Source organism: Dipodomys merriami, unplaced genomic scaffold, assembly GCF_024711535.1.
Source record: "Dipodomys merriami isolate MVZ:Mamm:240054 unplaced genomic scaffold, mDipMer1.0.p SCAF_18, whole genome shotgun sequence".
Lineage (NCBI taxonomy): Eukaryota > Metazoa > Chordata > Mammalia > Rodentia > Heteromyidae > Dipodomys > Dipodomys merriami.
Window position 1 is genome coordinate 32116421 of NW_027203159.1, and position 25237 is coordinate 32141657.

The following is a 25237-nucleotide window of genomic DNA, read 5'->3' on the forward strand; positions in this document are numbered from 1 at the left end:
GTCTCACCACTTTCTTCCCTCCAGTTATTTCCCCTCTTTCTCTCCCCTTCCTTTGATATGAACACAGCCTATACAAGGGCTGTACATCTCCAGCACTCCAACGGATCTCTTGCCTAAGTTTTCAATTGTCACTTCTCAAACAGCACAATGCCGAATCCCTTCTTGTCATATCTCCTTATGTTACATGACATTGCAACCCCTTCAGAAGCATAACCCACCCTTTCCCATAGGCCAGGCCATACGGGCAAGATGATGATTAGGTCCCACAAATGATTGGGGCCCATGTGCTTATTCCAGCCTCCTCATTGATAACAAGCACCAATTGAAATTGATATTACAAACTCATTATGACAGCACCAAACAATTGTGACCTCATCATCAATATGACATCACTCATGCAATTAGCCACGATCACATTGTGACATCACAAACCTATTATGACTTCTTTTTAACAATCTTTGAAAAAACACATGGCCTTTGTGACATCACAGTCCCTTTGTGTACCTCTAATCTCATTGTGTACTATGACAATTGAGATCAGACTTGCCATTGTATCATCACAAAGCTTTTCTGAGATCATCACCAGTGTAACATCACATTGCTCATTGTGACATCACCAACCTACCACATCACCATAGCATTATTATTTCACATCGTCATTGTGATGTCATGGGCAGATTATGAATGCCTATTCTCTGATTTCATTCTATTTCAAATGTGGCCTCTGTGTTGATAGCAGAAACCCTTATGATGCAGTAACCAGTGTGACAGCATATCATATTTGGTATATAATTCCCATTGTGTTTTCAAAATACTAATATAACTTCATTACATTTTTCAAAATCATGGCCTTTGTGACTTCAAGCTCCTTCTGTGAAGCCCTATCCTTATTTCTAACACAGCAACTGAAATGGAATATGTAATCGATATTACTAATATGAAATCACCTCATTACATCTGTGACAGCACAGATGTAAAGTGACATCGCATTGCTGTTGTGATATCAAAATGAAATTGTGACATCTCAAACCTATTATGGCCTCTGAGCACCTTTAAAAAAACATCATTTTTGTGATATCACAGTCCCATTTTTTATCCATATTTTCATTGTGAACTAATGACTACTGCAACAGATAGGCCAGTGTAATACCACAAACCTTTATGACACCATAATTGTCATTTTGACATCATCACCTTATTTTGATATCATCAAAGTACAATGACATTAACTATTACAGCATCATAAGCCAATGTGAAATTATAGACACATTGTGAATGCCTATGTTGTGATTTCTTTCTTTCAAATAAGGCATGTGGTTGATATCAGAAACCCAGTTTGACTTCATAAGCATTGTGACATTACAATCCGTTTGTGAACTCACATTGCCATTGTGATATCATTAACACATTGTGACATGACAAATTGGTCCTGTCCTATTAATTTTCGTGACATATTGCTATTTCGACATCTTATACTCTAGGTAAGTTCATAATCTGTATTTCACATGATAATTTTTCAGGAATGTATGTTATCATATATCCACTCTGACATCATGGCTACTATGATATCACACAGCTAGATGTCATTGACCACTGTGTTACATTGTGACATGACAAGCCTGTAAACTATTGTGACAACACATATCTTTGGAGACATCACAGTCCTTTGAGAACTCATAATCATTGTAAGTTAATGGCAAGTCATTTCCACCATGCCATTGTGACATCATCAACCCATCCTGTTATTACAAATCTATTGTGAGCTCCTCAACACTATGGTATAACCACCTAATTTTGACATCAAACATAATTATGGAAGGGGGGCCACTGCCGCGGACCGGGTTCTGTCGGGACGACGGAGGATACCTAGGGGAGGAACCTGGAATAGGACGGGGAGATGGCAAACAGACAACTCACACACATTAGGAGTGGATGCTGAGTGCTGAGTGCTGAGTGCGATTTAATGCAGAGGATAACAAACTTTTATAGCAAAAAGTCTCCATAAGAAAGGGCAAAAGGTTACATAATCTTGCTGCAGGGCTTCATTCTTGGGCAGTCACCAGCTGGTCGCCTGAAAGGGCAAAAGGTTACACAACCTTGCTGCAGGGCTTCATCCTTGGGTGGTCACCAACTGGTCGCCTGATAGGCACTTGTTTCCGGCTTTACCTCTATTTTTAAGAAATACAATTGGTTTCGATGATTGTCACCAATTAACCACTACTTTTTTCTATAGAGGCCTTAACTGTCCCATTAAGATCTTTCCTGTTCCTTCTTTAATAGTAAGCACCACAGAGGCTTAGATTTAGCAAGTCTCTTAGTAAATGAGGAAGTTCTTTCTCCTAAGTAGTTATCTCAGCAATTGCCATACATTCTTTCTGTTCTAGCCGCGCCTACAACTTTTTGTAAATCTCTTACAAACAATTCCTTCTGCTGAAGTGACTTTGTGAAACCCCCAATACTTTTATATTTACTTATGGCTTGTCTACTAGCCTCCATAAGAGGGGTTTCAGGGTAGCACTTAACTCTGGTGAGTTAGTCATATTTTTAAGACACTCATCAGATATTGGAGTCGTCAACACTCTTAAGAAAGAGCTTTGAATAAGGGAACGTTGACAAAGAGTAAGTACAATGAGCAGTAGAAACAGTAAAAGATTAATAGGCACTCTTATGAGGAAAAGATAGGCAGAAACACATCTTTTCCAGGGGTTTTGCCAGCCTTTCCCCAGGAGTAGGCCTCTTAGAAGCCCTATTCTCCGAGGTAGACTTCGGTGAAGTCCCAAAACTTGGAGATAGGTTTCTGTAAAGCCCCATTCTCTGAGGTAGACTAAGGTGAAGTCCCAAAACTCAGAGATAGGTCTTGAGGCCCCTATCATGGTCTGATAGATGGTTTCCCATGCTAAGCAGACTCTACTGGGGTCGGCGTGGCAGACCACGATGGTACTGAAACAGTAAGAAAACACTACAGCTCTCTCCAAACAAACAGAGAGAGTTCCAAAGCTTAATTTCCCCAAAAGAACCATGACTAAAAAGATGACCACCCAGATAAAAAGAGGTACAATAAAAAATAAAGAAAAAAATTACAATGGGGAAAACACGAAGACCCTTCCCCAACCACTGATGTCCTTGTAAATCTATGCCAAAACAGATCCCAGCCCAGAGCCCCCAGAACCAGTAGGCTATATGAAGAATGCCCACGAAGAACATACCCAAAGTGCTGGTGCCAGAATCATTGATTGTTAAAAGGGGAACCTCAGAACTTGGAAACTTCACAAAGAGCTTTTACCAACCCCTCATTGGTAGAGCAATCTTGCATAATCCCAAATTCCCCAGGCCTCACAACAGTGGTGGGAAGCCAAGAACTACAGGGGTCCATCAACAGAAGGCAGTGCAGGAGACTCCCAGGTGCCTGTGCTGATATGGACATTGCAAATGGAGACAAAAACATCAGAGCTCAGGACATTCAGAAAGATCCTATTGGACCCCTCACTGGCAAAGTGGTTTGATGCCATCCTGCCAAAACTCCTGGGCCCCAGAACCACAGTGACCCTTAGGAAGGCAATGCAAAAACACCCATGGTGCTTACCAGGAAAGCATAAAAAGAGTCAGAGATGGTGTAAAACACAGGCTCTGATCCACCATCCTCACCCAGCCCAGCCCACAATCATCTCAACACAATGCTAACCCTGGTAGAAACCTGCAATCTACAGTGCACAGAGTCATTGATCTGTGCCAGCACCATCCGACAGCTCTCAACCATTTCTATCAAAGTACCCCAACAGGAAGAGCCTTCCCCCATTCCAAGAGAGACCAGTGCTGGCAGTAATCTCCAGAGCTTGACCCATACCCTTCCCACTACAACCTGCATTACAGGTTCCATTAAAACTGTGCAAGGACCCCATCAGCCTTTGGAGCACACCTAGCCCACCAGGCTTGAAAAAAAGTAACCCAGAAACGGAGCTTAAAAACTCATGCTGGGAAGAGCACCAACGGGCCACAGGAGCCAGCAGAAGAAGAAATCCAAACTGTGTACCCTGCGTGGGAAACCCAGCAGCACAGGTCCCACCTAAGTTCAAGGAGTGTGTCTCAGGATGGTGACATAAAGACAGGACCAGGCAGTGGGATGGGTGACTGAGCTACATAAACGACCTCTCCTGATTGAAGTCAGAGGTTGAGCATGGGGTTCAAAAGAGGCTGGAAAGGAAATCACAGCAGCCCTCAGGAACCAGCCCATCAGAGAAAAAGACCTGTGTGTGTTCAGGGAGCCTAACACCAGAACCTAACTTGTGTATCCCTGACTGGTTATTGAACAACTCAGGCCACCAGCACCTAATTATAGTAATGAATGGGCTGGAAAGATGGCTCAGTGGTAAAGTGCATGCCTTGCATTCATGAGGACCTGGTTCAATTCCTCAGCACCTCATTAGCAGAAAAAAACCAGATATGGAAATGTGGCTGAAGTGGTAGATTGTTGTCCTTGATCTGAAGATCTGAGGGACAACACCAAGGCCCACAGTTTAGGCACAGGCAAAAGAAAAGAACCACATCATTATCTCCATTGACGTGGAAAAGGCTTTTGATAAAATACAAATTTATTCATGTTAAAGGCCCTGAAGAGAATAGTAGAGGAATTTTCTTAAAACTCTGTAAGCCATATATGAGAGAGCAATTGCAATATTATACTTAATGAGGAGATACTAAAACAAATTCTCCTAAAATTAAGAACAAGGTAAATATGCCCTCTCTAACCACTCCTCCTTGAATGCTTAGCCAGAGTAATAAGGCAAGAGAAAGACTTTAAACAGATCTGCATTGGGAAGAAAGAATTTAAACCATCCTTTTTTGCAGGTGAAATGATATACTTCAATGATCCTAAAAACTCCACCCCAAAACAGTTTATAAACCACTTTGGCAAAGTAGCAGGATACAAAAACCCACAAAAATCAATTCTCTGTATGTACACCAACAACAAATAAGCTGAAAAGAAAATCAAGGAAATAACACTATTCACACAATGACCTCAAAAAATAAAATATTTTGTAATTAACATAACCAAAGATGGAAAGGATCTATTTAAAGAAAAGTAAAAATACATAAAGATATCAGGACACCAGGAAATGGTGCCAAAACAATTCTAGACAAAAAAAGGGAGGGTTCTCTATGCTTGACATAAAACTCTACTATAGAGCCATAATAACAAAGACAATTTAGTATTGCATAAAAGGAAAAAAAATGGAATAGTTTAAAAGATCCAGAAATAAAACCAAATGTTTACAATCATCTGATATTTGACCACTCAAAATCGATAAAAGACCATAATATCAATCCCGAAAATCTGAATCGACTGAAGCACAACTAAGAGAGACAGTTGAATTTATAGGCACAGGCAGGAACTTCTTTAGCAGAGTCCCAGGTTCACAACAAATTGGGGAGATTCTCAACAAATGGGACTACTTTAAAACAAAACATTTCTGCACAGCTGAAGACATAGCAACCAAACTACAAAGAACCAATTGGGAACAATATTTACCAGCAATATATCAGACAAAGGCCTACAGTATATACACTAATCTCTCCCAAACCTAATGAACCAATTACTAAATGTTCAAAGGAACTAAAAAGAGACTTCTCAGAAGAGATAAAAATGGCAAAGGAGCACATGAGGAAATGCTATTCATCCGTGACTGTAAAGGAAATGCAAATAAAAACAATCCTGAGATATCACCTTACTTCATTCAATATGGTCTGCATCCTGAGGTTAGACAAAAACAAAGGCTGGAGGGAGCCATTGACAAATGCAGAGAAAGGAACTCTATTGCTTTGCTGGTGGGAATGGACACTAACACAACCACCTTGGAAAGCAGTCTGTAGGTACCTCAGAAAACTAAACATAGATCTTCCCAAAGAACTAGCCATATTACTCCTAGGCATCTATGCTGAACAACAGGAACCAGGATACAAGTACACATGCACTTCCATGTTTATTGCAGCACTGCTCACAATAGTCAAGATATGCAAACAACCCAGAGGCCCTACTGGATGATCCTAATCGATAAATAGATCCAAAAATAGTGGTACCAATATACAATGGAATATTATGCAGCCATTAGAAATGACAAAATAATGGCATTTGCCGGGTTATGGGTGGAACTAGAGAAATAATTTTCAGTGAGGTAAGCCAAAAGAGACAAATGGAAAACAATCTCCTTGATATGTGCATATTAAATATAACATGTAAATATACAACAAAGTAAACAGGACTCGACAAACAAAGAATTTCCAGTCATCTTGTTTCATTACAAAATAACCCAAAGCTACTGACCACATTTAAGGTATATATGCACACATCTGAGGGAAACAAAGAAGAGGACACAGAGATAGAGGAAAACACACTAGAAGGATCCATCAGCTGCATTGGTCATTAATGAAAATGAACTAAGCAACTCAAGGGCAGTGGTGGGAGGGAGGGAGGGAATGAGGGAAATAGAGGGAAAGCTGACAATAAGCAAAAGGAAAGAAATTGACATATAATTTGTTTTTTTAATTTATTCATTATTTACATATTTATTTATTTATTGTGAACATAATGTACAGAGGGGTTACAATTACATGGGCAAGATAATGAATACATTTCTCATCAGCCTCCTCCTTTGTGTACCCTTCATTCACATCCCTTCCCAGCCTCCCCATTTAGCCCCCACCCAACCCTCCTCCCCGCACCAAAATTATGAAATTCGTTTTCGACATATCAACTTTTACTTCTCATTTTCGCAACGGGTTCACCTGTATCCTTAAACGACTTGTTTTTCCTTATCTCCTCCACAAATTATACCTACATCAAATAATCTATCTGAATGTCATTGACTTGGCCACGGGAAAACTACCTTACAGGTGAGTGTTTTGACTCTCAGGGTTCACAGCCTCCTTCATATCTTTGTTTTCTGAGGTCAAGTGTGGACATGAATCATGGAGGATTCTTGGGGTTTGTCCAGGGCAAGCTTACCAGATTGTTTTGGGGAACTGCCCTGGAGGTCATCTGGGGTTTCCTTGGTTAGCCATCTTGGACCTCCTTGGGAGGTAATATGGTACTTCCTTGAGAAGCCACCTGCTCTGGGGGTGACCTAGATTTTTTAAAAAGGCCTCCAGGACGGACTTTGCAGGTAACCTGAGAAAACTTCTGGAGGTCATTTGGGCATTTTCTGGATTTCATATGTGGCTTCCTCATGAGGCCTCTTCCAAAGATCATTTGGGGCTTCCTCCCTAGATCATCTGGGACCTCTTCAAGGGGTCATCTCAGGTCTCCTAAAGAGGCCATTGGGGACCTATTTCATAATCATCTTGGGCTTCCTCTGTAGGACATCTGAAAACTCCTCCATAGGTCATCTGCAATCTCAAATGGGCACCCTTGAGAGATTTGAGAAATGTGGGTTAAGTGACTGTGGCAATTCATCTCTGTGTGTTTACTATCTATGTGTGTTTTCTATGTCCTATCAACACCTCTGTTTACTCTTTATTCTAGGATGGGAGAAAAATGTCCTCAAGTTCTAGTAACCAAAAACTCTTCTTTGTGTTACAGGATTCCCCCAGAGGAAGACCCACTGCTGTTCTATCTTACCTATTCTGTGCCATCAGCACCTCTGATGTTAAGTCCTCCCCACAGCAAAATCCTTCCTTGTATCAGACTTAGGTGCTACGTGGTGGTACATTCCCCTTATTAACCTTGAGAGAGGCACATGGGGGAGATGGTGGGTAGGCCTCCTTTCTAATGTGTGTTCCCTTTATAAGTTGTGACCTATATAACTAGAAACAGCAAAATCTGTCCTTTTCTGAAAAACCTAAGGTACTCATCTCTTTAGTAGAGATAGTATTTTTCACACATCAGCCCACCTGTAATGATTGTCAGCAACTTTTTTTTTGTTTTTATTTTGATTTTGTTGGTCATAGGACATGTACTCTGCACTTGGGCAGTATCTCTACACTCTTCAGCTCATAGCTAGTGCGCTACTGCTTGAGCTACAATTCCACTTCTGTTTTTCTAGTGGTTTATTGGAGATGAGTCTCAGGGACATTCCTGCCTGCACTGGCTTTGAACTGTGATCCTCAGATCTCAGCCTCCTGAGTAGCTAGGTTTACAGGTGTGAGGCATAATCTCCCGGCCATAGTCAGTAACTTTTACAGCTGCTTTTCATGCGGAAAGGGAACAAATCTGGCACAATGCCTTCAAGGTGGTCCTTGAACCATCTGGTTGCTCCAATGATTACCCAGTCCATTTGGAGAAAATACTTTGCCAGCCTTGCCCAAGCTGGGATGACAAATCAATTGAGATAAAACTCATGTACCAATTAACACCACACTTTGTAAGCAGGGATACAGTGATCTAGTCCTAGAGGTTCCCTATTGCCATTTCCAAATGAATTCTACTCTCATTACCGAGGGTTTCTTGATCCATGTCCTGCTGCTGCTTCCAAAATTCAAACCCCCTGCTTAGTCTGTTCTTCATCTTGGTTATTTCTTTTATGAAACAATCACTGGGTAACCTCTACCAACTCAACAGTTTCCCTGAAAATATTTTGTTTTGAAACGTTCTTCTAATTCTGTTCCTAACTGGATAAAAAAGGCCATAATTTGGACTCTTCCTGAGCCTCAGGATCTACAGACATATTACTTCCACAGGCCTCTACCAGCTGTTCCAGAAAAGCATTAGGTGACTCACTGGGGAGCTGTACAGATTAATGAAATGGCTTCTTATTCACTGCCTATATCCTGATAACAGTATCTGGTACTTTTTCGTAAGTACTTCCTTACCTCGATTGCTGTTATAGTCCCCGCTTGGGTTAGTCAAGGGAAAGATGTATGCCAAGTGGACTAGGTCATCAGTGGGGGAATCATCAGATCCAAGGACTGCCTTCAAGGCAATGTGGCAGATTTTTTCCCTTTGCCTTTTACAGTTAAAAAACACCTGTAAAATTTGCTGACAATCATCCCAGGTGGGCTGGCATGTGAAAAATACTATCTCTAATAAGAAGATGATCAATGGGATTTTTTAGAAATGGACACATTTTGTTGTTTCCAGTTATACAGCTCACTATTTATAAAGGGAACATTCTTAAAAAAAGGGGCCTGGCCACCATCTCCACCATGAACCCATCTCAAGGATAATAAGGGGACTGTAACACATTGTAGCACCTAAGGATGGTTCAAGGAACCACTGTTGGTTTGGTAGGTTCTTAACATTGGAGGTGCTGATGGATTGATCAGAACTCGAGGGAGAGTAAACCTGTTGGTCTTGCTCTAGGAGGTCCTGTAATACAGGGGGAGATTTTTCAGTAAGAGAAATTTAGGATATTTTTCTCCAATCCGGGAAAAAAAGGAATAAACAAGGGTGTATATATAGGACATAGAACTATCAGCAAACACACAGAAAAAAAGCCACAAAATCCGGGTGTCCCAAACCTCTCAAAGATGACCTCTGGAGTTCCCAGATAACCTCTGGAGGAAGAATGAGATGGCCTCGCGATGAGGCCTCTGGTGACCTCTCAATGAGGTCCCAGATGGCTTTTCAAAGAAGCCCCAAATGACCACCTGATGAGTCCAGATGGCCTCTTAAGGAAGGCCCAGAAGACCTCAGGAGGTTGTCCCAGATCGCAATTCAAGGACACCCCGATGACCTCAGGAGTATGTACCAGATAGCTTCTCAAGAAACACCAGATAACCTCCGGAGTAGCTATCAGATGGCTGATTGAGGAACCCCAGATAACCTCTGTAGGAGGACCCAGATGACCCAGAGTTCCCTGGTGACCTCTTCAGGGATGACCTCCAGTGTAGGTCTCACACAGCTTCCAAAGAAGGTCCCAAATAACCTCTGAAAAAGGTCCCAGATGACTTCTCAAGGAGAATGAGCTGGCCTCGCCAGGAAGACCCAGATGACATTCACAGTAGGTCCCAAATGTCTTCTAAAAGAGGCCCAAGATGACCTCCAGAGAAGGTCCCAGATGGCCTCCTGAGGATCCCACAGATGAGCCTTGAAAGAGCCCCAGGTGACCTCCACAGTAAATCGAAAAGACTTTTGAGGAGGTCCCAAATGGCTTCTTTTGGAAGCTCCACATGACCTCCAGAGGTCCAAGATTGCTTCTCAAAACATCCCACATGATCTTAGAAAGAGATCCCACATGGCTTCCCAAGGAAGTCCCAAATACAGGCTGTCAAGCTTGTCTAGGCTCACCGCAATGGAGTTCCTCTATTACTCTTTTCCAAATTGGTCCTCAGGAAACTATCACTTGAGGGAGACTCTCACCCCTGAGGGCTGAAACACTGATCTACGAGGGGGTATTCCAGGGCTCCAATTCCCAATGCGATGCGGATGGATTACTTCACTGGGACATCCAAAAATTATGACCTCTAAAGCATAAGACAATCTATCAAGGCATATTTAAGATAAAAATATTTATACTAGAATGGGGCCAGTGACTACCTTATCTTGGGCTGGATACCCAGAGCCAAGTGCAGCCTGGACCAGTATGGTATCACCAAATAATTGTGACATAAAAACATTGTTATGACATGATATTGTGAAATCACATAGCCATTGTGATATCACTGTCTCATTGTGTTTTCACAAACCTATTATGACCTTATAACATTTTTAAAAATTCATGGGCTTAGGAAGTTCAATCTCCTTGGTGAACTTGTAACCTCATTCTGAAGTGGTAACAACTGGAATTGGACGTTATTGTGATATTACAAACTCTTTGTGACATATCAAACCCATCATGGCACCATCACCACTGTAACATACCAATCCATTTGTTACATTAAATTGTCATTGTGACAACATGACCACATACCAATCCATTTGTTACATTAAATTGTCATTGTGACAACATGACCACATTGTGAATTCCCAATCCTTTTATGACAACTTAGCTACTTTGAAAATACACATGGCCTTTGTAACATCACTGTACTTTGAAGCACCAATATCCTCATTGTGAATGAAGGAAATTTTCGATTAGATATGCCATTATATTATAAACCCTTTGTGATATCATCTCCTCTTGACATCTCATTATCCTTATGAAATCATCAGTGCATGTGACATCACAAAAAGACAATGACATCATAGCATTATGACATCATATTGGCATTGTGCTATCAGAGACACATTGTGAATACCTATTCTGTGATTTCCTTCTATTTCAAATGTGGCATGACAGTTGACAACAGAAACCCATTATCACCTCATAACCATTGTGACACCAAAATCCCTTTGTGACATAACATTGTTATTGTGATATCATAATTGTTAAATAATAATCCTGTCCTGTCTTCATAACTTTTGTGGTATGTTGCCATTGTGAGATCTTAGGTATTTTGTGAACTCATAATCTGTTTGTGAACAAGTAATATTTTATGTATGACATGTGATGTCAGAAATCCACTGTGACATCATGACTACTATGACACCACACTGCCATCTGTCATGATCATCATTTCACATTGCTACATCACAAATCTGTTAGGACACCATAACATTTGTGACAATATATCCCTTTGGAAATATCACAGTCTCTTTATGAACTCATATACTCATTGTGAGTTAATGACAATAGAGATTTAGATTGCTATTTTTACATCGTGAACCTATTGTGACATCACAAATGTATTGTGATGTCATTAATACTAAGGCCTCACAATATAACTGAAACAAAAAACGTTATGATATGATTTTGTAACATCACTTTGCTATTGTGATATTACAGTCCCTCCCTGTTTTCAAAAACAGTATGTCTTCATAACTTTTTAGAAAATTCATGGTCTTTGGGACTTCAAGCTCCTTCTTTGAACTTGTAGTCTCATTATGAACTATTAGAAATTGAAATGGGATATGTTATTATATTACAAACATGTTGTGACAGCACAAACTCATTGTGACCCAATCACCACTGTGCCATCACATTCCCATTGTGACTACATGATTATATTGTGAGCTCCCAAACCTCTTATGACCTTTTCAGTATTTTAAAATAACATGGACTTTCTGACATCACATTCCCTTTCTGTACCCATATCCTCATTAAATACAAGCAATTGAGATCTGACATGCCATTCATTGTAAGATCACAAACTTTTGTGCTATCATCAACATTGTGACATCACATTATTGTTATGACAAAATCAGCTCAGTATCACACCACAAAAAATGACATTACATTATTATGACATTACATAATTCACATGACGGCATAGACATTGGAAATACCTATTCTGTGATGCCAATTCACAATGAGGATATGGATACACAAAGGGACTATGATGTCACAAAGGCCATGTGTTTATTCAAAGGTGATGAGATCATATTGTTTGGGATATCCAAAAATAATCTTCATTTCACAATGGCAAGGTCATGTCACAATGGGTTAGTGACAATGCATTTTTGATGTCTCTACATGTTTGTAATACCACAATGGCATGTTCCGTTGCAATTACTATTTGTTCCCAATGAGGATAAGAGTTCACAGAAGGAGCATGAATTCCCAAAGTTCATACATTTTCTGAAAAGTTATGAGTACTAATAGCACAATGGGATGGTATTATCACAATTGCAATATGATGTCACAATATTGTCATAATAATGTATTGTTGGTGATGTCATAATGGGAATGAAGTCACAATACATTCGTGATGTCACAATGGGTTTGTGAAGTCAAACTTGCATGTCATGTCTCAATTTTCATTAATTCATGAGGTGTTTTTGATTTCACACAAGGACTGTGATATGCCAAAGTGTATGTGTTGTCACTAGTGTGATGAAGTACTAACAGATTTGTGATGTCACTATGTGACATATATCTAACAGTGTTATAAATAATAGTTAAGATGTCACAGTGGATTTCTACTATCGCATATCATAGCTGAAACATGAGGTTGGAAAGACATTCTGAGCTCACACAGTGCCTAAGGTATCACAAAAGCAGCATGTCACAAACATTATGTCAGGACTAGTTTGTGATGTTACAGTGGGTGAGTAATATCACAGCAGCAATGTGAAATCACAAAGGAATTATGATGTCATAATGTTTATGAGGTCACAATGGGTTTCTGATAACACATATGCCACATTTGAAATAGAATTAAATCACAGAATAGGCATTCACAATGAGTCTATATTGTATAAATGAAAATGTGATGTCAAAATGCTATGATATCATAGTTTGTTGATATCCAAAATAGCTGATGGTGTCATTACGAACATGGCAAAGTGATGTCATAAATGTTATGAGGTCACATGGGTTTCTGATATCAACATATGTGTCACATTTGAGAAAGAATGAAATTACACAATAGGCATTCATTATATACCTATGAATTCACAATGACAATGTGACATCATAATGCTATCATGTCATTGTAGTTTTGGGCTGTCACAATGAGCTGATGATGTCCTAACAACAATGTAATGTCACACTGGTGATGAGAAATTTTGAGGATGAAATCACGTTACCACCTCATAAAAGGCTTATGATATCACAATGATAGCATTGCACAAACTTTTTGAGCACAGGATAGGATTGTGATATAACAGTGTGTTTAATGGTGTAACATACCAATGTGATGTCACAATGTTTAGGAGGTCACATGAGTTTTGGATAACAACCCATATGCCATATTTGATATACAATTAAATCACAGAATAAGCATTCACAATGTGTCTAGTTCATGAAATTGCCAATGTGGTGTCATAATGCATTGATGTCATTGTAGTGATATCACAAAGAGCCAATATTTTCATGATGACAATGTGATGTCACAATAGTTGAATCGTCACAAAGTGTTTGTGATTTATCAATGGCAACTCAGATCTCAATTATTACTTCACTCTGAAGGCTGTGATTTCTCAAAGGCTATGTGATTTATCAAAGGATCTAAGAGATAATAAAACGTTTGAGATTATAGAATGTGATCATGATGTCACGAAGTCAATGTAATGTTATAAAGCTTTGGAATATCACAGTGGTGTTGATATCACATGATATAGTTATGTCACAACAAATATCTAATATCACAAACACAATGTTCAAATTCAATTGCTACTAGTAATCAATAAGGATAGGTGTTCACAGAAGCTTGAAGTCCCAAATGCCATGAATTTTCTAAAATATGATGAGGTCATAATATTTTTTATAAAAAACAATGGAACAATTACATCACAATGGTGATATGATGTAACTATTATGTAATATGACATATTATGACAATAGTATGTATAAAACAGTTTTGATGTCACAATTGGTTCATAATGACATGATGGCTATCATGTCACATCACAAATATTTGCAATGTGACCAGGGACATATAATATGTTTCTGATATCAATACACATGCCACATTTGAAATAGAATGAAATTACAAAACAGGCATTCACAATGTATCTATGAATTCATAATGGAAATATGATGTCATAATGCTTTGATACTATGATGCTATGATGCATTATGTAATGTTATGTCACCGAGGGTTTTGATGTCACAGTGATGAGATCACAATGGGTTTGTCATCTCATAACGAGTTTGTAATATCACTACAAGAACACTCTTAATTCCTACTTGTTCACAATGAGGATACTAGTTCATTAAAGGACCTTAAAGTCCAGAAGGCCATGAATTTTCTAAAAAGTTTCGATGTCATAGTAGTGTTGTAAAAAAACAATAATGTATTGATATCACAATGGAAATGTGATGTCACAATATTATGTCATAATATTGCCTTAATGTCACAACTGGTGGGTGATGCAATAATGGTGATGTTGTCACAATAGGTTTTTGATTTCACAATGGGTGTTGATGTCAAAATGACATGATGTATCTTGTTATTTATTCCCAATAATTATATGAATTCAAAAATGAAATGTGATGAAAACAAAAGGCATTTTTGTCACAATTCTTTTGAAATCCTACTAATTTTCTGATGTCACCATATAAAACAATGGTTATGACTTCTGGCAGTGTGATATCACAGTGGTCATGATGTTGCAATGAATTTCTGATATCATATATCATACCAGAAAGATTATGAGGTAAAAGAAGTTTATGAGCTCACAATGGTCCTAAGATATCTCAATGGTAATATGTCAAAATGTTATGATGAACAATTTGTGATATCACAGTGGGTTAGTGATATCACAATGGCAATGTGTATTCCAAAAGAGATTTTGATGTCAAAATATTTTTGAGGTGATAATGATGGTCTGTTATCAACCCTCATGCCACATTTGAAATCGAATGAAATCATAGAATAGGCATTCACAAAGTGTCTGAGATGTCACAGTGACAATGTGATGTAGTGATGCTATGGTGTCATTGTATTTTGGTAATGTCACAATGAGCTGATATGGTCATAATGACAATGTGTTATCACACTGATGATGTCACAAAGTATTTGGGATGTTACAAGGACATGCTGATCAATTGTTATTTTTCATCATGAGGATATGGGGACACAAAGGGATTGTGATATCACAAAGATTCTACGTGGTCATAATAGGTTTGGGGTTTCACAATGTGATCATATTGTCACAAAAGCAATGTGATATCACAATAGGTTTGTTATGTCGAAGTGGCAATGTGATCACAATAGGTTAGTGACTACATGAGGATCCTGTAATAACCAGCAGGTCTCAAGTAATCCTAGGGCCCCAATAATTTTTGGGTCCCTGTGGACCTGCCTTCCAGTGAGAGCCAGGCATGCTATCAAAGGGGGAGGTACATGCAGCTGGATTGGGTGGGATGTCAATCCCCACATGGTGTGCCGTCAAGAATGAATTGGGCAGTGTGTAGTTTGGTTAGAGATGGTTGAAAACTGCTGGCAGGAAACCCTTTGGATTGGGGGAGTGGTAGAGCCAATATCTAGGCCTTATGTTCCGAGTCACAGAAAGGGAAAGGGGGGAAAGACCTGGAAGCAAGTGGTGAAACAGCAGGAGGGGAAAGACTTGGGAGGAGAGGAATTTTAGGGATAGCATGAGGGGAAGGACAGCAACTGGCCTCTGGAGGTGATCTTTGGCTTCCTTAAGTGTCCATATAGGACCTCCTCTGGAGGACATCTTGGACATCTTTTAGAGGACATCTGGGACCTATTCTGGAGGTCATATGGGTCCTCCTTTAGAGGTCATCTAGAGCCTCATTGAGAGACCATTTAGGACTTCCTCCAGAGGTAATCTGGGGAATTCACTAAGAAGATATCTGGGACTCTTTGAGAGGTCATCTTGGGCCTCCTTTGAGGACATCTGGGACCTCCTCCAGAGGTCATCTGTGTCTCCTCTGAAAGTCATATGGGGCTTCCTTGTGAAATCATCAGGGTCCTCCTTTGGAGAACCTCTAGGGCACCCTCACAAAGCTTCTGGGACATACTATGGAGGTAATTTGCTGCTTTCTCAAGAGAGTATGTAGAACTTACTTGAGAGTCCATTGGGAACTCACCTGGAGGTCAACTGGAGCCTCCATAAGAGGTCATCTGTGACCCTAAATGAGGTCATCTGGCCCCTCATCGTGAGACCATCTGAGAACTCCTATTGAGGCTATCTTGGGCTACCTTGGTAAGCAGTCTGGAGCCTCCTCCGGAGGTCATCTGGGGCTTCCTTTAGAAACCATTTGGAACCTCTTCTGGAAGTAATCTGGTCTACCATGAGAAACAATTTGGGTGTTTCTCAAGAGGGTCATTAGGAACCTCAACACGCCTCTGGCAAGTCCTCCAGAGGTCATCTGGGGCTAGCTTGGAAACTATCGGAGACCTCATCTGGAGATAATCAGGGGCTTCCTCAAGAGGCCATCTCTGTCCTCCTTTGGAGATCATCTAGGATTTCCTCCTCGTGAGTTTATCTTTACCTCCTCTGGAGTTCATCTGGGTCTTCCTCAAGAGGTAATATTGGGCCCCCTCAAGAGGCTATCTAGGACTTCCTCTGGAGGTCATCTAGGGCTTCGTTGGAAATCATCTGGGGCCTCTTTGAGACGTCATTTGGGCATCCTCCATAGTTCTTCTAGGACATCCTTAAGAGATCATCCTTGAGAGATGTGTCACATGTGAGTTAAGTGGCTATTGATCTGTGTGTTTGCTCATAGCTCTATATACTGTATACTCCTTTATTGCAGGATGGGAGAAAAATATCCAAAAGTTCTAACTAAAAAATATTTCCCTTGTGTCATAGGATCCCCCAGATGTAGACCACTGGAGTACTCTCCCTCATATTCTGTGTCATCAACACCTCTGATCTTCAGTACCCAACATACCAGAAGTTGTACCAAAATCCTCAGGTAGTTCATGGTGGTATGGTCCGCTTATTACCCTTGAAACAGGCACATGGGGGATATGGTGGTCCAGCCCTCTTTCTAATATATGCTTTCTTTTCAACTAGTGATCTGTGTGGATGGAAAGAGAAAAATGCACCCTTTTCTGAAAAATTCTAAGGGGTCATTACCTCATTAGAGACAGTAATTTTCACACACCAGTCTAGCTGAGATGATTGTCAGCAAGTTTTATAGGTGCTTTTCACCTGGGAGGAAATGGAGTGAACCTGGCATAGTGCTTTGAAGTTGGTCCTTGGACCAGATGGTCCCCCCACTGTTGACCCCGTCTATTTAGAGCAAGTCTTTTCCTAGATTAAACCAAGCTGGGACTACAATACTGATTGAGGTAAGGAGGTCCTTCCCAAGTATCACCAGACTCTGTTTGGAGGGATCCAGGCAGTGACTAGGAAGCAAAATCATTGATCTAAATTGCGCAGTACTGTACTACTCCCCAATTAATTCCCTGATACTTTTCTGGAACAGCTCCTGGAGTCCTATAGGACATATAGCATATAAATCCTGTTGTCTCAGAGAATGGAAGAGCCCTAAATATGCCTTCATTACCCAGCTGGCACCCAGGCAGTAGAAGGAAGCTTCAAAATTAGATTTTGAGGAAAATATGAGTTGGTAGCTGTTGCCAAGACAGTGTTTGAAAACAGATACCCTCGAAGAAAACCAATCTAAGAAGGGGACAAGGATAAAGAAACCCATGGCAAAGACAGTATAATTCATATGCAAATGGCAGTAGGGAACCTCTAGGACTAGATCAGTGTGATTATTGCAAGAAAAATGGGAAAAGGAATCTCCAAGGAGGACAAAGAGACAATGTCAGGTTAAGTAGTAAGCATGTTAGCCTATTGAATACTGTGTTCATATCTCTGGAAAAACATGAGGAGCTTCGGGCTCTGAAATCCACTTGTATTCAACTAAAAATTTAGCTCTGAATTTCACAACAAATGAGACAAAGAAAAAAATTACATATTTCTGTCTGAAACAGGATTTTAAAAGATTGAATCTCCAATACCTACAACTCAAAATGCAAAAGGTTAAAAACTCATTGAACAGCGTGCTGGAGAAAACCAAGAATTATGGAATGTGAATAAATGTTTTTAAGACATAAATGTTACAATGCATTGGTGATGTCACAATGGTGATATGTTTACATGGGATGATACAGTCACAATGGGTTTGTGATGTCACAATGAGTTTATAATATCACAATGACCTGTCCAGTTTGAATTTCTACTAATTTACAATGAGGTTACAAGTTCAAAGAAGGAGTTGAAAGTTCCAAATCCCATGAATATTCTAAAATGTAAGGTGTTTTTAATTTTTTGTGAAAACACAATGGAACCGAGATATCACAATGGCAATGATTGTTAGAATATCAGGTCATAAAAAGGTTTCATTATCACAATTAGTTGGTAATGCCATAAGGATGAAGAGGTCACAATAGGTTAGTAATGTCACAATGGGTTAGTGATCTCACAATGGTTTGCCAGATCTCTATTGTCCTTAATTTATAAGGCGTATATGAGTTAACAAAGGGACTTTGATGTCTCTAAAGCCATGTGTTACTTCATCACGAACTTGATGCATTCCTAACAGGTTTGTGATGTCAAAATGTGACAGAAAAGTGTGACTGAGATGTCAGAAAATCCATGTGTCTTTTCAAAGTTGCTAAGACAGCAGAATAGGTTGGGTTGTCACCATGTGATTGTGGTGTTAAAATGTCAATATGGTGTCACAGTGGTTTTGTGGTGTCACCGTTGTGATGAGGTAACAATGGGTTTGTGATTTTACAAGTTTATAATATCATACTCATATTTCCTATCTCAGTTGTTACTTGTTCACGAGGATGCATGTTCACAGCAGCTTCAAGTCCCAGATTAATTTCCTAAACTGTTATGAGGTAATTCTAGTTTTATGAAAACATAATGTGACAGTGATATCACAATAGCAATATGATGTCACAATATTATATAATAAGGTTTTTATGTCAAAATTGGGTGGTGATACCATACTGGTAATGAAGTCATAATAGGTTTATGATTTCACAATGGGTGTGTGATATTACAATGGCATTCCAGGTTTAAATTGTCACTAATTCACAATAAGTATATGAGTTCACACAAGGACTGTGATGTCTCCAAAGGAATGTCTGGTCAGAAATGTGATGAAATGCTAACAGGTTTATGATGTCACAATGTGAAACAATTGTCATGACATCTAGAGTAATACCACAATGATCTTGAAATCACAGTAGATTTCTGATATCACATGTATTACCTGAAATGTTCTGAGGTGGAAAACTGTCTCACAAAAGGCTTAAGATATCACAATGGCAGCATGTTACATAATTTGTGAGTAGAGGGCAGGTTTGTGATGTAGAATCAACACAGATGCCCTTCAGTAGATGAATGCCTCAAGAAAATGTGGTATATATTTACAATAGAATTCTATGCCCCATCAGACATAATGAAATCACCCTCCTTGTGAGAAAATGGAAAGATGTCACAATTTTTTGGTGACGCCATATTAGTGTTGAGATCCCAATAGGTGTGTGATGTCACAATGGTTTTGTGATGTCACAATTACATGCTACATCTCAATAGTCATTAACTCACAATGAGTATATGACTTCACAAAGGACTGTGAGGCCTAGAAAGGCATGTGCTGTCACAAATGTTTGAAGTCCTAAGATATCAGGCCTATGATGTCACCTTTGGTTAATTATATCACAATGGCAAAGTGATGTCATGAAAAAAGTGTGATGTAACCATCAGTTTATAATATCAAACTACATGCCATTTAGAAATAACATGAAATCACAGAATAGGAATTATCAATGTGATTTTGATGTCTCAAAGATAAAGTGATGTCATAATGTTATTATGTCATTGTAGTTTTGTAATATCACAAGGAGCTGTTTCATACTGAAACAAGTACATCGTGACATGACATTCCATTGTACCATCAGAATCACATTGTGACATCCCAAACCTATTATGTCCTCTTAGCACCTTTGAAAAAGCATATGCTTTTTTGACATCACAGTATATTTGTGTGCCAATATTTTGAATAACAATTTTAGGCATGCCGCTGTAACATCACAACCACTTTGTGACATCATCACCACCGTGACATCACACTGTCATTATGACACCATCAGCTCATTGTGATTTCACAACCCACAAAGACAGCATAGAATTATGACTTCATATTGTCATTGGGATGTCATAGACACATTGTAAATTCCTATTATGTAATTCATTCTATTTCAAACGTGTCATATGTGTTATCAAAAACATATTGTGACCTCATAACTTTTCATCACCAGTGAGACATCACTTTGTGGCATCAAAATATTATGGTATGATATTGGAAATCCCATTTGTGTTTTGATATCACTGTCCCATTTTCTTAATTCTATTATGACCTAATAACATATTAGAAAATTTATGGCCTTCGGGACTTCAAGGTCCTCCTGTGAACTAATAGCCAAACTCCTTCTCACATTATTGGCACATTGTGACAGCGTATTCCATTGTGACATCTCAATCATATTGCCATCCCAAAGCTCTTATAATCTCTTAGGTGCTTTGAAAAAACACATGATCTTTATTACATAGCATTCCCTTTCTGTACACATATCCTCATTGTAATCTGATGACAATGGAAATCAGAGATGCCATTGTAACACCACCAGCCCTTTGTCAAATCATCACCAGTGTGGTGTCATATTGACCTTCTGACATGATCAGCTCATTGTGACATTATAAAAATGGAATATCATAGCATTATGGCATCACATGGTCATTGTGACATCACAGACAAATTGTGAATACCTATTCAATGATTTATTTCTATTTAAATTGTGGCATGTGAGTTGATATCATAAACACATTGGGATCTCTTAACTACTGTGACATCACAATCCAATTGTGACAGCATATTGCCATTATACTATCATTAACTCAATGTAACATCACAAACCTGTTCTGTTCTCATAACTTTTTTCTGTCTCAATCATGGTGCTGGAATACTGTACTCCAGTGCTGTCCCTCAGATCTTCAGCTCAAGGGTACCATTCTACCTCTTGACCAGAAGCACTACTTCCATTTTTTGGTGGTTTATTGGAAATAACAATCTCAAAGACTTTCCTTCCCATGCTGGGTTTGAAGCACAATCCTAAGAATGCAGCATCCTGACTAGCTAGGATTAGAGGCAAGAGCCACTGGCTACTCCTAAGTTTTGTGACAAACCCATTGCTATATCACAAACTATTGTTACCTCATCACCAATATGGAATCACCAATTAATTATGACATCAAAACATTAATATTACATGATATTTTGTTATCACATTGCCACTGTGATACCACAGTTCCATTGTTTTTTAACAAATGACCTTAGAAAATTGATGACTTTGGGAATTCAAGCTCCTTCACTGAACTCATATCATTTTTGTGTACAAGTAGCAATTGAAATCGAATATGTGATTGTCATATGTAGAGCTTGTGAAATCACTATCCAACAGTGACCTAGTCACTACAATGCCATAAAAAACCCATTGTGACATCACATTGCTTTTGTGACATCGTGATCACATTATGACATCCAACACTTGTTATGTCCTCCGTACCTGTGAAAGAACACAAGGCTTTTGTGATATCACAGTCCATTTGGGTAACCACATTATCATCGTGAACTAAAGACAGTTGAAAGAAGATTTGCCATTTTAACATCACAAAATCTAAATGACATGACTAGTGTGACATCACATTGCATTGTGATATCATATTACCATTGTGTTTTCAGAAACCTATTATTATATCATAACGTTTTAGAAAATGCATGTACATTGGGAATAGAAGCTCCTTTTGTGAATTTGTATCCACATTGTGATATAATAGCAATTGAAATTGTACATGTCATTGTGTTATTACAAACTCATTTTGACATTGGAAACACATTGTGGCATCATCAATTGTGACTTCACAAATCTATTATAATAGCACATTGCCATTGTGACATCAACATCAAAATGTGACATACCAAACCTATTATGAAACTAACATTGAAAATAACATTGCCTTTGTGCCATCAGAGGCCCTTTATGTACCTGGTTAAATCCGTTATGAACTAATGGCAATTGAGATCCAGCATGCCATTGTGACATAACAAACATATTGTAATTTCATCACCAGCATGGGGCATCACCAAATAATAGTGACATCATAAAATTATTATGTCACAATATTTTGGCATCATATTGCCTTTGCTTTTCACTAATGTATTATGATAGCATACATTTTAGACAATTCTTGATCTGTAGGACTTGAAGTTCCTTCTGTGAACTTGTATCCTCATTCTGAACTAATAGCAATTGAAATTGGACAGGTCATTGGGCTATTTCATACTCTTGTGATCTCACTCACCCATTATGGCTTCATCATCACTTTGATATCACAAATGCGTTATGATATCATAATACTGATGTGACCACATGATCACATTCTGACATCCCAAAACAATCATGAGTTCATTGCAACTTTCGAAAAAATGTCTTTTGTGACATCACTGTGCCTTGCATATGCCTATCCTCATTGTGACCAAAGGACAATTGAGATCGGACAGCCCATTGTAATGTCAAACCCTTTGTGACACCATCACCAGTGAGATATCATATTGTATTTATGAAATGATCAGCATATTGTGACACACAAAACTACAATAACATCATAATACTATGGCATCACTGTGTCATTATGATGTAATAGACAATTTATGAATACCTAGTCTGTGATTATATTTTATTTCAAATCTGGCATGGGCTTGATATCAGAAACCCATTGTGACCACATAACCATTGAGACATCAAACTCTCTTTGTTACATTACATTGCCATTGTGATATCACTAAGACATTGTGACATCACAAGCCTATTCTGTCCTCAGAACATTTGTGCCATTCTGCCATTCTGACATCTTAGGTCATTTGTGAGCTTATAATCTGTTATTGATCTCATCATATTTTAGGTATGATATTTGATATGAGAATTTCTCTGTGACCATGACCATGGTGACATTACAGTGCCAAATATAATGAACATAGTGTCACGTTGTGAATTCAAAAACTTTTATGACTTCATCTCCTTTCTGACAACACATGACTGTAGAAAACACAGTCCCTTTGTCAACTCATATACTGATGGCAATTTAATGACTAATGAGAACTGGCATAATATGAATGACCAACAAAATTCACTGGATGTTATCACTAATATGGTCTCACCAAATAATTGTTAAAAAACAAGATTATGACATGGTGTAGTGAAATCACACTGACATTGTGATATCAATGATCTATTGTGTTTTCACAAACCTGGAAAGACCTCATAACATTGAGAAAACTTATGGACTTTGTGGCTTCCAGCTCCTGTGAACTCATAAATAATGTGAATTAGTAGCAATTGAGTTTGAGCATGTGTTTGTGATTTTACCAACATGTTGTGTCCTGACAAACTCATTTTGACTTCATTATGTTATCTATGGCATCACAGTCTTGTACTGTGTCCATATCCTCATTGTAAACTAATGACAATTGTGATCAGACCTGCTATTATAACATCCCAATAACTTTGTGACATCATCACCACTGTGACATCACCTTGTAGTTATGATACCATCAGCTCCTTGTGAAAACACAAATGACAATGACATCATAGAATTATGACATTACAATATCAGTGATGTCTTAAAAACATTGTGAATGCCTACACTGAGATTTCATTCTGTTTCAAATGTTGCATGTGCGTTGGTATCAGAAACCAACTGTGACCTCATAACTGTCATCATCAACTAATTTTTATATCAAAGCTTTATTATGACATTATATTGTGACATCACATTGCAAGTGTGATATCACTGTCCCATTGGGCTTAACAAAACCTATAATGACCACATAACATTTTAGAAATCTCATGTCCTTTTGGACTTCAAATTCCTTCTTGAACTCATATCCTCATTGTGAACTAGTAATAATTGAAATATGTGTATGTCATGAGATCAGAAATCGATTGTGACATCATCACCATTGTTACATCACAATGACAGATGTCATGATCATGTGTCCCATTGTGACATCATAAACCTGGGAGGACTTCATCACATTTGTGCAATAATGTGTTTTGATACATCACAGTCCCTGTGGAAACTCACATACTCATTATGATTTAATGACAACTGGGATCTGAGATGCCATTGTGACATCAACAACTGATAGTGACATCACAAATTTATTGTGACCTCATGACCAGGATGTTATCAACAAATAATTTAATCAATACATGGTATTGTGACATCACATTGCCTCATGATATCAGAACCGCATTGTGTTTCCAGAAGCCTATTGTGACCTCATAATGTTTTAGAAAATTCACAGTAACTGGGCACTGGTGGCTCAGATAGTTTTAATCTTGGCTACTCAGGAGGCTGAGATCTGAGGATCATGGTTCAAAGCCAGCATGGGCAGAAATATCCATGAAATGCTTATCTCTACTAAACCACCAGAAAACAAGAAGTCGCACTGTAGTTTAAGCAGTAGAGCGCTAGCCTTCAGCTGAAGAGCTGATAGTCCTGAGCCCCAAAGTTCAAGCCCAATGACTAACAAAAATTAGAAAAGAAAATGCATATTCTTTGTGACTGCAAGCTCCTTTTGTGAACTTGTATCATCATTGTGAACTAGTAGTAACTGAATATGAGTATGTGCTTGTGATATTACAAACCCATTGTGATATCCCTAACCAATGTGACCTAATCACCAAAGTGACATGAGAAACTCATCATGACATAACATTGCTGTTTGTGACATCATGATCACATTGTTATATCCCAAACCAA